This window comes from Pinus tabuliformis, chromosome 2_1, assembly GCF_031772625.1.
Source record: "Pinus tabuliformis cultivar Carrire ecotype Pingquan chromosome 2_1, CPIR1, whole genome shotgun sequence".
In the NCBI taxonomy this organism is placed as follows: Eukaryota; Viridiplantae; Streptophyta; class Pinopsida; order Pinales; family Pinaceae; genus Pinus; species Pinus tabuliformis.
In genome coordinates, this window is record NC_142299.1 from 531,921,271 (window position 1) to 531,929,441 (window position 8,171).

Genomic DNA, 8,171 nt, shown 5'->3' on the forward strand with positions numbered 1-8,171 from the left:
ATTCTATAGATTAAACAACATAAACTCAAGTTTTTAAAAATCATGGTCATATTTTTCCATATATTAAACAACTTAAACTCAATTTTTTAAAAATCTTCGTCATATTTTGAATAAAAATAACCAAAAAAGTGAAAAAGGTCATTTCATGTATAAGTTAGACTATGCATTTATTTATTATTCATTGACCCTGCTAATGAACACGATAAATGGTTTATGTCAACTTGAGAATAGATATGTGATTTTCTCCAATGAACAATATTGATAATAATAATAATAATAATAATAATAATAATAATAATAATTAACTTATAAACACTTATAATTATTATTATTATTATTATTATTATTATTATTATTATTTTAACACCATTTATTTGAAAGACAAAAAACAACTTAAATAAATAAAATTATGCTCTTCCAACAAATTGTATTTTTTTTTGATGAAGTAAGAGTGGAACATTTTATTAATCTAGAAATAATACATATTGTGCACTTTTTTAAGTGAGTCAAAACTGGCAGTACCAACTCTGTGAAATTCAATAGACAGTTGGGCTGGAAAAATCCCGAACCTAACTCCAAAAACTGTGAAAACCCCAAACAAGACTACAAAAGAGATGTTAACAAAACATCTGCCCAACCTAAAGTTCAGAGAATCCAAAAAACACCCATGAACAGTCTGCCCTCAAGGCGTCGCTCTGGACAACCAGCGAACAGGAAACATGGAATCCGAACTACCGTGCATCAAATAACATGTCATGCATCAAATAACTGTCGTGCATCAAATAACCTGAAAGCCTTTAATGATGAGGGCGCACAGATTCGAAGGCCCAAAAAACTGCAACATGTGACCATCCGAAGGTCCACAAAACTGCATCAAATGACCATCTTTAACCTTTGGTTATCTTGTTAACCCGATGACCGTGCGATCCAACCTTCAATGATCCAACGGTCATGAGCTGATTTCGGGCCTAAACCTTGCCCACACTTTATCTCTTCTTACGGACCCGAAGAGAAACATAGGGCACCTCTCTAAACGTTTTTGGATCCAATTGAAGAAATAACAATCATGCAGTTTTTCTACCCGAAATCCATAGGAAGAAGGAGATCGAAAGAGGTCTCAAAAACTTGCCCACTCTTTAACTTCCCTTACAGACCCGAAGAATAAATAAGGCACCACACTATAGTTTTTTGAGTCTGATTGAAGAATTAACTATCATGCAGCTTTCCACCCAAAATCCATAGGATGAAGGAGTTCCAAAGCGATCTTGGCAACTTGCCCACACTTTATCTTTTCTTACGGACCCGAAGACTAAATAGGCCACCATTCTATATTTTTTGGGTCCATTTGTGAAATTAACCCACGTGCATTTTCCGACCCAAAATCCATAGGATGATGGAGATCAGGGCAATATTTAGTCAAGTGCCTACCAACTTGGCCGTTGTTTACCACTTGCTACTTCCCTGTGATTGGTCCACTTTCTTCTGTTTCCATTAGTCTTCTCTCTGCTTATTTCTCATACTTTGAAAGTAATCCTTGTCTTTGGTAGCCTCGCTGTGATAGTCTTCGCCCAATTTCCCTGGGGGGAGTCGACATCTAGCCATATCTTCTATTGCTTTTTGAACAAAGTACTCCTTCATTCGCCAAACGACCCGCTAACCTGTTAGTTGTTCTGGGCACATGAACAAAATTAAGGGTTCTTAGGGCTCTCAGGTGGGATTGTATACATTGATAGACCTGCAATAACTGTTAGTGTTTTGACACTCTTTTTGGTGTTGTGCCATTGCATATCTTCTTGACCGAATTAATTATCAATTAAGAGTCAGCTTCAATGATGGAATTATGTAAATTTGATTCAATCAAGATTTCTAGGAATTGCTCTCTAGGGCCATGAGTTCTGCCATATTATTAGTGACCTTCCCCAAATGACTATGAAAGATGACTTTTATGTATCCCTGCTCATATCTTATTACTCTGCCATACCCAACCACCCCAGGGCTTCCTTCAGAGGCTCCATCTATATTAAATTTCAAAAAACCACGAGGAGGAGGTTGCCAGAACTCCTTATCTTTTGTTATATGACTTACAATCTTGCTTATGCCCTGGGGGAAAGGCACCTGTAGACCCAAATGCAATAGCATTTGTGCATCTTGGTCTTGAGGTGGGTTCTCGAGGGGTTTGTTTAGGAGGGTTCCTACAGTCTCTTTGAGTTGTCTAATGATCTGAGCTATGATTCTCTGGGATGAGCCTATTCTGTTCCTGAAAATCCTATTGTTTCATTCTTTCCAAACATCCCAGATTAGAAAGTTTGGAACCAGAGTCCAAGCTTTGTTGATTATTTCATTTTCAGAGAAGTTTCTCCTCCAATTTTTCAAAGTGCTAGTGATGCTTAAATTGTCCCTATCCTACCTGAGTTGATCATGAGCTTCCCGCACTCTGTCAGCAGCTCATTCTGTTTTTTTCTTCCTATTTTCTTGTCTGGGTTCTTGGAATCGTGTCCCAATGTTACCTCCATCGTTTTTACCCCTCTGTTTTCCTGGAAATCATGGTTTCTTTCGAATCCAGAACCCTTTGCTTGAGATCTCCAAAGGAAGAGTTGTTGTACTATGTCAAACTCCTCTTGTGGTAGAGAATCAACCCCTTTGGTGGTTCCCTACTCCAGGAACTTTTCTAGATCGAGATTCTCCCTTTCAAGAATTTTCTGTAGATCATGTTCCTCTGTTCCAACCTTGCTTGGGGTCATCTCATGATCCCTGTCAAGTTTCATAGTGCTTGGCAGGTCCTCCTTTAGTTTGTTGCTTTCAGGTGTATCCTCCATGTTGTCATCATTTTCCTTCCCTGCAGGACTATCCTCCAGTACCTGGTTCGTCCCATTGTTCCCATCTTCTTCTTCAAAAATCTTGAAGCTGTTATGACTTGGTTGCTTCTCCTCGTTGATTTTCTTCTGGTTCTTTTTCCCTCCTTTCCCTCTACCTCCCACCTTGGTAAAGACTTCGGTATCTTTGCCTGTGTTGGTTTTAATATTGTTCTCCAGTTTGTTTAATGGGCAGTGTCTGAAGAGATGCATGTGTTCATGACATTTGCGACATATGAATGGGACATGTTCATAGTCAAACGCCTGCACCCATTCTTCATCATATACTTTTAGAATGATTTCGTCTGGAAGTGCTCCATATAGGTTCATTTCTAGGCATATTCGAGCAAAGGAGGTGTATTTTCTTCGCGGAGTCGCATCTGATATTTTTAAAAAATGACCTAGTTTATTGCCTATGGCTTTTAAGGATTCTGGGAGCCAATAATCTAAAGGTAAGGAGTAGAGTCTTATCCATATTGGCACTGATGTGAATGTCTCTCGTTCCGAGAGAAAATTCATCACCCATGGTCGCATGTAGAGGTCTGTAGTAGCATAAAAATATGGTCCTCCTTCGAACACTCTGTCTTTGTCCTCTAAGTTCATGAACACTACTGTGAAGAAACCCCTGGACCCAAGGTGAGATTTATTTCCCCATTAGGCTTCCAGTGGTTCTTTATCCATGCATGCAAAGCCTTCTCTGTTGGCCATATCCCCATAAATTTGCATAGTACCGCATAAGCCGCCATGTGATAGCTATGCACCTGTAGCGCTGGATCACTTAATACAACCCGGGGTGTGATGGTTGACCTAGGTTTACAGAGTCCTGTCATATTCTTGTGCTAAGCTCTCTGACTGCCTCCTCCTGTTCTCTTCTCTCTTCTGACTTCTTCATGATTCTCTTCTTGTTCATGTGATCTGATGTTTTTTTGTTTTTCTATGTTGATACTCTCAGTTTCTGCCTCCATTGGTTTCTTGAAGCGATTCGACACTGCATCACTATAGGAGGGAGTGGAACTTCCCCCTCCTCACCCCTCCATGGTTACCAGCATTGATACCCTATTGCAAACCTTAGTTCAACTCGCTTCCCCCACAATATCCGCCTCCGCCTCCAACAAATTATATTCATATAACATTTTAAAACTTATAATAATAATAATAATAATAATATAATTTTAAGATCACGATTCAGTTAAACATATATTTTTTGTTAAATAATTTTTTATAAAAATTTAATAAAAAATTAAAAATATAAACAAATATTTTATTTTTAAATATTTAAATAATTTTATAAAAATATACCTTTCCTTTGCATAAATACCAATTAACCCATCAATAAACAAACCACTTTAAACACCTCGTCACCGATTATCAAACCAAAACAATACAATAGGTTGGAAAAGGTCGTAACCAACGAATCACTTTGAATGTGTGGTTGCTTTTTCCGTTATGGAATATCCACTCCCCCATAATTATCCAGACAGACATATATGAATTTGCACCTTTTCCCACGTTTTTACCGTATGGATTTAAATACATAAAATATTAAAATATTTTGAAGTTAAGATATTAAATTGGTTCGTGAACATATATGCAAACATATTATATTTTACGTTTAGATATGGAGTGGATATATATGATTTATTATATACATTCATATATATGATTTATTATATACATTCATACGATGCTCAGTTGATTTTATTTTATTTTATAGAATAATTGTGGATTTTTTTAACGGTTTTTAATTAAAATTCTCATAATATTAAATTATTATAAAATTTAATGTTAATCATATACTTTAATTTATTTATGCATTTATATAAGATTTAAAAATTCGCCATTCATCATTTTTAATATATTATTATTATTTTTAAATATAATAAAAGTAGTTATTTTTACTACCACTATCAAAACACCATTTTTTTTTAATGGAGGTGCGATTTAGATATTTTCCACTCATGTTTAGGATATTAGGATATGAGTAATTATTAATTATATATATTTATTTTTTCAAAATTTATAAAAAAAAAATTAATATAATATTTATTTTCAAAATATATAAAAAATAATTAGGTTTAATTGAGAATATCATTTTTTTTTTCAAATCATAAACTTTTAATACCAATGCAGGAAAATGTGACACGAATATTAAAAGAATATGAACATGGAAACAATGCAGGAAAATGTGACACGAATATTAAAAGAATATGAACATGGAAACAATTAGGGAATTGAAACAACTTAAAATTAAAAAAAAGTGGAGCAAAAAGTTGGGTCATATCTCTATTTGTTTTTGTGCTTTTCATGAAAAAAAGGAGAATTATCATATTACTTATTTTCTTCTGTATATGTGTGATTTGAGATTTGCAATCCATGAATATAGAATTGAAAATAAAAATATTATGATTATGGAAATGAAATATAAACTTTTACAATGAATTTTTTCTTGTAAATTATCATTAATCTCGGGAATTTTTTTTTTTTGTGTGGGGCTTTTATTATATTACAAAAATTACTATATATTTCACACATCACTTAAATAAATAATTCATTTTGTTGTATTTGACTTCTATTATCTTACACAAATCACTATATATCTCACACATCATTTAAATAAATAATTCATGTGTAATAACTATTTTTATCCTTTTTTATGGTTATCTAGCAATAAAATATATTTATATTGATGTATAAATTGATTTATAACTTTATTTATCAAATCAAAATACATTTCTCAAACATACTAAAAGTAGAAGGTTTAATTTGACTAACATGTAATTCCCTATTATCAAAATAGATTGAATTATCTTTCTCACAAATTTGTAGAGATATAGTTCAATAAATTGACCAAATAAAAAGTAATAAAATTTATTAGTTTATTAATTAAATAGTAAATTAAATTAACTTATATTTTACATCTTCAACATTGGTGATGATTAGTTTTCCTTGAGAGCCTTCTGTAGAATAATGGTTGAAAGCACTTCTGGCAAGCACCTTAGGAGAGAGATATATGGAGTCAACTAGACAAACAAGAAGGTCTTATGTATCAAAAATATCAAAATGGGTGTCCTTAGACTCATTTTCTTAATCTTTTGAGAGCTAAAGTATGTTTAAAAATGTTCAGGTAAATGTCAAGTCTCACTAGCACAATTGATTGAGGATGTGCCTCATTATCAAAGCAACCCAGGATCAAACCTCACGGAGGTTGTTGTGTCCATGCTAGGAGGAGGTGACACACTAAAATCTAGTGAGCTTAGGACTAGTGTGGCTCAGGCCGGGTGCGATCCCCAAGTGACTTTGATATGTTAGATGCCCCTTGGTCGTAGTTTCTCAAGCCACAAGTCAAGCCTAGAGGATCACAGACAACTTAACAAAAAAAAAAAACTATGTTAAGGTAAATGTGTTCTTGCTTCTTGACAACACCATCAAGTTTAAAGTTAGCTTGCTCCTTCCATTCCTTTGTCTACTAAGTTTCCATGGTAAGTTTGAATTGAATTTCCCTAAGGACCATTAAACAACCTTCAATACATGATGTGAATCCCTTAAAGAGATCATGTGTAAAATATAAAAGAATGGATAGATTAAAGTCTCTAGGCCATTAAAATGGAAGAAAGTTTCACATGGGCAGTAATCAACGACTTCAATTGATTAGAAATAGATACTTGCAAACAAGAGCTAGAGAAATAGTCTACAAGACATGACTGTATTTGATCCAAGAGATAAAGAAATCACAAGATGAAGTTTAAGTTGATCCAAAATAGTAGGTAATATATGGAGAAGTTAAAAACAACTTCCTCGGTTTATTAATGAATCCAAGAGGCCTTCTTATAAAATGGATATGTAAAAACTCCAGGATAGAAAGAGATGTATTGCTATGTAAGTCACACTATTAAATAATAAAATAATGTAGGTTCCCCTAGAAGGTTGGCACCCCAAGGGGTTAGCACAACTCAAACATTGGGTTTGCCTAGTTGAGTTGGTTGGTTAGTTGAAGGTTGCCCCGCTACAGGGGTAGCATCCCTTAAATGTTGTGTTGCCTAGTTAAGTTGGTTAGTGTGCTTCAACTTGAAGGGAACCATACCCCTTAATATCTAAGGCTTGTTGGCCTATTGACTAACTTTCAAGATTGGATGTGTTGACTAAGCCCTCCTTAGGTATTGTGCTAGTTGGGATGCCTTTGTTCCTCATAACTCGTCCTAGTTTAAGTGGAAAGCATCCTCACTTTCCTCTTGATTTTGAAATGATGTTAGGAAAAGTGGATGAAAGTTGTAAAGTATAAGGAAACTATCATTGAGTTGAGTGGTTGTGATGTTAAGGAATGAATTGCTAGTATGAAAATGGATGTGTTTAGGCTATGAAAGCTCCAATGAGATGAAAAATCCTTGGGTATCAAGAAAACATCTACTCAAAAATGCAATGAAGAGAACCTGTGTTAGCGAGATAGAAAAAAATACCCTATGTGTAGGCTATTTGATCAACGTGAGAGTTGTATTTTGCTTAATCTAAAAGCAACGAACTTGATAAAAGGCTTGGAGGAGTAAGATTATCATTTAAAGATGCAAGTGAAGGTGAGGAAGAAGGGAGCTCTTCCTTGACTCAATGGTCTTATGATAATGGGAGTCTGCAACAATCACATCACACTACTCTATATCTTTTAAGAAAGTGATCCCTAGATATATTGCTAGAACTTCAACCTCATTATTACTTCTATAGCCTAATCCCCAAGTGAATTTTATTTTCTAATTTCTTTGAGGTCCTTGAATGATCCTTCTACACTTATTATCCCCTTGCATGCTCCAACAATCTCATAATTTTAAGCTACATAAATATTTTGATTGGATGCAAAGTTGGTTATGTGTTTGTATTTGATTTGATAAAGTGCCTAAATTTAGATTTGGAGAGGGTAATACATCCACTGAATCCAAGATCCTGACATCCATGCTATTGTGAACTAATATTGGTGTAGCCAAACCTTCTTTCTAATTACAAATCAGATAAGAATCTAAAACAAATATGCACAAATAGAGTTTTATCATGATCTAAGATTCATGGAGGGTGGAAATATATCCCTAGGGATTTTACCCAATTCCAAATCAACCTAGATCATGAAAAATTTGATCAAGGCCATAAATACATGTGAACTCTCACTTTCTATATCATTATATTTCAATAATTAAAAAAAAAAATTGTTACAAGATTAGATGACTTATTCATATCCAAGTTATATCACACCTTATCTTAACAAACATTATATATCTAAATGTACACCTACATAAGAGTAATATACAAATTAACTATGAAAATATGATAACTAGCATT